This window comes from Ovis aries, chromosome Y, assembly GCF_016772045.2.
Source record: "Ovis aries strain OAR_USU_Benz2616 breed Rambouillet chromosome Y, ARS-UI_Ramb_v3.0, whole genome shotgun sequence".
NCBI classification, from domain to species: Eukaryota; Metazoa; Chordata; class Mammalia; order Artiodactyla; family Bovidae; genus Ovis; species Ovis aries.
Window position 1 is genome coordinate 24,293,040 of NC_082741.1, and position 7,713 is coordinate 24,300,752.

The 7,713-nt window shown below is 52.7% G+C and overlaps 1 pseudogene; it reads left to right on the forward strand.

Annotated features, from left to right (window-relative positions):
- The first annotated feature begins 3,142 nt into the window (after positions 1–3,142).
- LOC132659045 (testis-specific Y-encoded protein 1-like) lies at positions 3,143–3,682 on the forward strand (annotated as a pseudogene).
- The last annotated feature ends 4,031 nt before the right edge of the window (positions 3,683–7,713 follow it).

The window sequence follows — 7,713 nt, forward strand, 5'->3', positions numbered from 1 at the left end:
ATATGCAGAAGTACAAGCTTTCTTTTCCAGGAACTTGAGTTTTGGTAAGCACTAAAATTTCTGCACGCATATGTGCAGAAACACACTCGTGTACACAGTAACATCCCTGAGAGGAAGCTTCTCCATATGCGGAAGTACAAGCTTTCTTTTCAAGGAACATGAATTTTGGTAAGCACTCAAATTTCTACACACACATGTGCACAAATAGATGGGTGAATACAGTTACATCGCTGAGAGGAAACCTGTCCATATGCAGAAGTACAAGCTTTCTTTCCCAGGACCTTGAATTTTGGTAAGCACTAAAATTTCTACGTCCACATGTACACAAATATATGCGTGTACACAGTAACATCGCTGAGAGGAAACTTGTCTATATGCTGAAGTACAAGCTTTCTTTTTCAGGAACATGTATGAGACCTGGTGACTAGGACCTCCTGTTGAGTGATCAAAAGGGGAATTTTATTCATTCCGTCCCCTTTCCCATTTGGTGTCCCTGAACAATGGAGATCAACGTGGCAAACGGTGGGGTTTTTCCCTACTCCCCTAGCATCTGGCCAGCAACAGCCTGTCCTGGTGATGCTGTGCATGGCTGGGACGTTGGAGCCACCAGTGGCCACACCAGGCGAAGATGCCACCCTCTTCAGAGTGGAGGCAGGAGAGGACAGCGAGGCCCAGGTGGACGGAGTCGTGGCAGGGATCAGACGGGGTTTCCAGCTGCTTGCAGAGGACATCACTGAGGATGTGGAGGTTGTGCCAGATGAATAACAGAAACAGGGGTCCTCCCTGGAGCTGGAGGAGAAGACATTGGAGGAGCAGTGCCAGGAAAGGCCTGGAGTCCCGAGTGAGCTCCCGGCACTAGATGAGATGCTGGCACTGGCGACCTTGTAAGTGGAACTTAGCTCTAAGCCTGAGAAAACCTGCAGGGCCTACGTTTGGTTTATGTGCAAGAGTCATGAGAGGAGGAAGCGTGGCTTGGCTCAGAAGAGTGCCAACATCCAGGGCATCCCTGGCTTCTGGGCCAACGTGGTATCCTTTCTGCTACTCGTTGTGGTCCAGTGCTCAGGAGGAGGCGGAGGTGCAGAGGCAGGAGCAGGAGGAGGGGTGGAGGCGAGGGGGCAGAATGGTGGACCCTGAAGGAAGTGTGGTACTGGGCAATTGGCAGGCTCCAAAGGCACAGCTGAGTAGAGTCCGGGCAGGGCCACACCTGTAAGGGTCGCAGCCATGACTCTGTGTGTCTCCTTCAGGCCTGCATCTGAGGAGGATTAGCCTCTAAGTCAGAAATGACCAGAGACAGTACATCAGAGCCACCTTAGCTGACAGTTATTGTTGTAAAGGTGAATGATTCCGAAAATAACTGAGATGTGGGAGTCACACACACGTGTGTGTGCGCGCACACACACATACACAAACCCACAGAACATATGTAGACATACTTACTGATCCCCGTTATCTCACTGAGTGAGCAAGTTCTGAGTGGAATCACAGTGGTCCAGCAAGGATTCCTGGCAGAAAGGAGAGGCAGGAATAAAGTGCCTGGGGGTGACCAGTGAGAGTGCAGAAGATCTGAGACACAGAACAGGTTGCAATCCCAGACACAGAAGCCACGGTGGGTGACCCCACAGCCCTTTGAACACCCTGATACAAGGGCCTTTCCATCCTTCCCAAGTGCCAGGCATACTTTCCCTGACCTTACCATGAGCATGAGCAACCCTTGCCTATTTTGTGTGGTTTCAGTGATGGACCAGAACTTCAGCATAAGCACCTGCTACCTGCAGTCTTCCAGTCTGAATCATCACTCTTTGTACTCTTTGCAGAACACATATATTGGCTCTCAGGACTATAGGCTGGATGGCTTATCTTGATCCTCTTGCTGCTCCCAGCCCCACAGGCTTGGGTGACCGGGCAGGCTTGAATGTGTTCTCACATGGAGAACAGAACCGCTTTGAAAGGGCCTCGATAGGGTAAACTGGCAGCCATGCATGTTTCTGGCACCAGTGTGTCATGGAACTTAATGGGGAGCTGTCCTTACCATCTCCCTGGCAGGTATTCAAATAATGTTCAGGGAGTGCCCTCAGGCCCCAGGCCATGCCCCATTTCTCCATCTGTGCAAAGTGTGGCCAAGCTACCTGAGGCCTTTGCACTATTCACGTCTGTCCAGCGACGGAGGGAGGGTCACACCGCACCTTCTGCAGTTCAGCAGTGACCGCACACTGTGGACTTTCAAGTTTGAGAAAGCACTCTCCGAATGTGTGGACTAACAAAGTCTGATCTCCCATGGGTGCAACTCACTAAGGAGGAGCAGGGCTTGCCTTCTCATATAAACTTCTCGTATGAGCACTGGTGTGCAGAGAGTGACAGACAGCAAGAGCACCACTTAGAGAGATGGAGACAAACAGACACCAGCCCTTGGTACACACATGGAAGGGTTGCCCAAAACAGTGCTATGCCAGAAGCAGAGATGAAGAGACACAGAGCCAGCTCTGTACCCTAAGGCTCTGGTGTCCCTGAACAGTGGAGATCAACTGTAGCCAACAGTGTGGATTTTCCCTTCTCCCCTAGCATCTGGACAACAGGTTCTGTGTCCCATGGAGAAAAAGTATCCAGGCACGTGGAGTCCCTGTTTATCCTTTGAATCCTCAGGGAAATTTCTCAGTTATTGAGGGTCCTGAGGGACTCAGGAGTAAGCTGTTCAGACTGTGAAGCAGGAACCCGTCGTTGGGATTTCCAGAGTCCGGACAATGACAGCGCCTGGAGTATCAGCAGATGCAAAACCCATTACTCCCTGGAGCGGTATATGCCATGTGGGTGCGCTGTAGCCCAGGAACTGTGGAAGACTTCCTACGTTTGAGGGGCGTGTCCAGAAGGGTGCCACCCACCACTCTCTCAGCCATTGGACTAGATTTGGGCCAGCAGCCTATCCGTGGCTCACGGCCTAGGGATCCGCCTATTCGGCTGATTTCCCCAGGGCCTGTTCACCCTGTCCCATGCTGTCTGCCACCCCTTTCTTCAGCCTCAGGCCACCGGACACACACCAGCCCCCGCTTCCCTACCATCCCCCTCACTCCCCGCCCCCAAAGAGCTAGTGGGTCCCACAGGATTACTGAAACCTGAGCCGCATTTACACACCACTTGTTGTGCTATTATGTCCCATCCCTTGGCATCTGCCCCAGCCTGGGGTCACGACCAGGGCCAAGAGGCGTGTGAAAGGCCGTCAGAGGAATGCAGGAGCATCCTGGGACCCCAGACCTTCCTAGTTGTGAGCTCCGGTTTCAGGGCGCTGGGGTTGGTGGCCTGCCATCCTCAGGCTTTTTGAGGCTGGGACCTTACAGCCACAAGTTGTCATGCCAGGCAAAGGAGCCACGCTATGCAGGGTGGAGGCGGTGGACGACGGTGAGCCCCTGGTGGACGGAGACGTGGTGGGGATTGGGTGGTGGTTCCAGCTGCTTGCAGAAGACGTCATGGAGGAGGTGGAGGTTGTGGCAGATGAGGAGCAGCAATAGGGGTTTTTCCAGGAGCTGAGAAGACGGTGGAGGAGCAGGGCCAGGGAAGGCCCGGGAGCACTACTGAGCTTCCAGGGCAAGATGCGCTGCAGGCACTGGCTGCCCTGCTGGTGGAACTGAGCTCTGAGCATAAGAAGAACTGCAGGGCCTACTTCCAGTTCATGTGCAAGAACCATCAGAGGAGGAAGCCTGACGTGGCTTGGAGGATCGCCATCACCTGGGGCATCCCTTGCTTCTGGGCCATAGCTGTATCCTTTCTGCTGCTCTTTGAAGTCTGCTGCTCAGGAAGAGGAGGCGGCGCAGGAACCTTTTCGCTGCTCCCTATCCTGACAGGTGCTGTTGCGGAGCCATCCATCGTCCCACTGCAAGTTGATATTTTCCTTTCAGGACCCCCCTACTTCTTGGACACAGTGACCACTAAGTAGAATTACCTTGACATCACTTGTGAAACGTGGTTCCTGGGGTGGTGAGTGTGGGTGTGCAAGGTTGTGGAGTGTCGACCTGTGGGATCCACACCCATCTCCCGTCTCTCTGTAGGGCATAGGGCACGTTGTTCCACTCCTGTCCACTGGTTCTGGGATTTTGAATGGGGAGCATCCAGCCGCAGCGTGGACACCAGGAGCCTTAACTTTCTCGGCTGGTTGTCAGGTCACAACTGCTCAGAGTCGAACAGGATTGCTGAGGTGTGGTTGCTTTGGGCCTGAACACAGTTAGCAATTCACTTTGGGATTCTTGGCTGCTGGCTCACCTTGCTCGGATTGCCAGCGGATTGTCGGCCAAGATGTGTGGGATGATCGCCTGAAGTAGTACCCTGGGCAGGAAGGTTCTTCCATGAGAGTAACTGACAGAAACATGTGTGGAGATGGGGTCTGAAGGTGGGCCCTGAAGGGACACTCGTGTGATACTACAGGGACACTGTCCTTTCCCAAATGGGGATGCTCAGACTCATGCAAGCTGGCTGTGGAGCCTGGGTTTGGGTCGAGCTTGTAGCAGGTGACCTCCTGAGACTGTTTATTTGGGGACTTGGTGTGTCCATGAGTGAAGCAAGTCTCCATCAAATCAGCACCAGAGTCCAGGTGATACTACTAGAGGCAGTGTGTATTAAGTATCTTTGTCAGAATCATCCTTTGTGGGTCCTTTCATCCCCTGGCCTCCTGCTGCTCACTGAGTTTGAGATTGCCTGGGCACTTCACTCCCGCCCCTTACCCAGGGAAGGCCTATCATTGAAAAGCTGTCCTCTCCGGGGTCCCAGTGCACCTGTGTGCTGACTTTGGGATCTTCTGTGAATTTCCACATTCACCACTCAGTGTCTCACAACCACCAAACATGCTGCGCTGGAAGCGGCTTCAGGCTGCCTTGGGAACATATGGAAGAGTTCGTGGAGAAGGTGAACAGGGAGCCCCAAGGGCAGGACATGGTGCCTACTGTCGCCATCTCCGACATTGCTGGCCTCGGTCGTCTTCACCTCCTGAAACACCTACGCTCGTTGTTTGCATCTGTGTCCCCGTGCTGAGCATGTGGTGTATACACACGTGTGCTTATTTATGCTGGCTGTGATTGTGTGTGTGTGTGTGTGTGTGTGTGTGTGTGTGTGTGTGTGTGTGTGTGTCCGGCCCAGGGCAGAGGTAGAGATGAAGGTGGCAGGAGAGGAGATGCTGAGCAACCAGAAGAGGAGTCATGAGGCGACCAGGCTGAAGGTAGTTTGTCACCTTATCTCTGCATTGACCCTGCCCAGGATGGGAACAAGGAAAGGATGGCCAGTGATAACTCCAGACTGTGGCTCCAGATATCTGCAATTAGACCGGATACAAAACACACTCATCAGTTCTACCGTGTTGTTGTGTGTGCTTGGATCAGGAAGAGGGTTTCATGGTCTAAGGATTCACACAGAGCAAATCACATGGGGTGGGGCTTTGAAACCACTGCCTGTGGAGCCCTCCGTGTGTGGGGCCATGGGCTGGCCCCTGGAAATGAGGGACGTGGCTATGGCAAGATCTGGGATGGTGAGGCTAAGGTCCTGCCGAGATGGGCAGAGAGCTGAAGGAGAAAGAGTCATAGATTGCCTGCTGCACTGGAGATTGTTCCACACACATGAGAAAAGGAGAACTGGGAAGGTCCTGGGCCAGTGCTGCCCCGAATCAGCCCAGCAGCCAGCACACGCCCTCCCTGAGGGTGGCACACACTGGCACGATATGACACAAAACATGAGATGCGCTAAAGTATGCTGTATCTGCCAAACCACAGGCATCCTAGGAGAGACATGGTCTGTAAGCAAGGCATGCCTCCAGGCACTTCCAGCCTGCCTCCCTGGCAGTGCCCAAAGGCGAGGAATGTGCAAGTGGGTTTCCCTGTGTGACCCTATCCGGGATATGCCTGTGAGGGAGGGAACAGAGAAAAGACAAGGGCGGTGGGTAAACTGCATGTCCTAAGGGACCTCAGGGGAGTGGAGACAGAGAAGCCCCTGGGGCAGTTCAGGGCCTGCTGGTTTTCAGGGTCCAGACTCTAGGCAGTAGCGGTCCTGCCAAAGATACCCCATGGTCTGTGCTGAAAGTTATGATATGAATTCCTCCTTTTCTTTGGGGTCTTGCCCCTGGCTATGGGGGCCTGAGTGTCAAAGGTGCACGTCTGCACATGAAGGAGGATTCTGGTAGTCTTGCTGGAGCAGAATCTCTGATTGTGTTGTAGGGGATCTGCACCCAGGTGACACAGAGGGATGCTGCCTTCCAGGTGACCGTCTTGGATATCCCTGGGCCCAACCGCGCACTGGCTTCCTTGGCACCGGTGCTGTGTAGGGAAGCAGGGATGCGTTACTGTAGGGAGTCCTACCTGGGCCTAATGAGAGCAACTGAAAGAGAGCCTTGGCATTTAGCAAATCACTGAGGCATGGGTGGTTCAAGCCCTCTTGGTCCATTTGAGATAGTAACGCTGCTTTCTGTCCAACGGAGGCATTAGCTCTGGGCCCAGAACCTGCAGGTTCCCCAGGGCATCATCTGTTGGGGGACTCCCATGTGCATGGGTAGTGTTAAACAGAAAGGAAGACGTGTAGGGATGCCACATTACTTTGATGGCCTCCGGTTCCATTCTTGGTATCGGAAGAGACCCTGTATCCATATGTACCTTCTTCACAACCTTGGATCAGAACCAGGCCTGTCACAGTCTCCGGGGGCTTTTGGAGGCTCAGGCGTTTCTGGCCTTTTCCTGCCACATGGAGAGAGCACATCGGGGCACAGGTAGATGGTGCACACAGAACGCTCCACAGATAGGAAGAACAGGGGGCCTCATTCAGAATGCTGGGGGCTGTAACGGGTGGTAGGCTAGCAAGAGGGGCACAACATTGACACGGAATGACCTAGACAGGTGCACACCGAGAAAGCAGATCTTCAAGTCAGCTGAGCTCGGAGGTCCTTGTTTTCTGGTCCCCTGAAGGAATGCACAGGCAATGGATCAGGCCAACGTGACTGGTACTGTGAAGCTGTCCAAGGTGATGGGAGAATGCAGAAGGCAGGCACACGTTATACAGCTGTTCATGGCAAGAACTTCCAACGCTGCCTGCTGCTCTGCAGGCCAGTCCCTATCAATAGCAAATGCCAAGATTTTGGAACCTTTGAGGATAAGGCACAGAGTTAGAAGTGTAACATGACATAATCGATGAGCAAGTGAAAAAACAAGGACAGAAATGTGGATGCTTACCAACATTCATGTTCCTGGAAAAGAAAACTTGTACTTCGGAATATGGACAAGTTTCCTCTCAGCGATCTTACTGTGTGCATGCATATATTTGTGCACATGTGCACATAGAAATTTGAGTGCTTACCAAAACTAATATTCCTGGCAAAGAAAGGTTGAACTTCTGCATATGGACAAGTTTCCTCTCAGGGATGTTACTGAGTACACGTGCATGTTTGTGCACATGTGCGTGCAGAAATTTGAGTGCCTACCAAAATTCAAGTTCCTGGAAAGGAAAGCTTTACTTCTGCATATGGACAGGTTTCCCCTCAGCGATGTTACTGTGTACACATGTATGTATCTGCACATGTGCGTGTAGTAATCCCTGCCAGTTCACTTGTGAGTATGAACTACTGCAACTGACCTAGCCAGGTGATAGAAGTTGGACAGTGAAACCATGAAGTTCTTAGGGAACGGTACAGAGTCTCTGGCCAGCAGAAGCACTGAAGCCAGGGAATCGCTCCCTGTTTGCTCACTGAGCAAACAC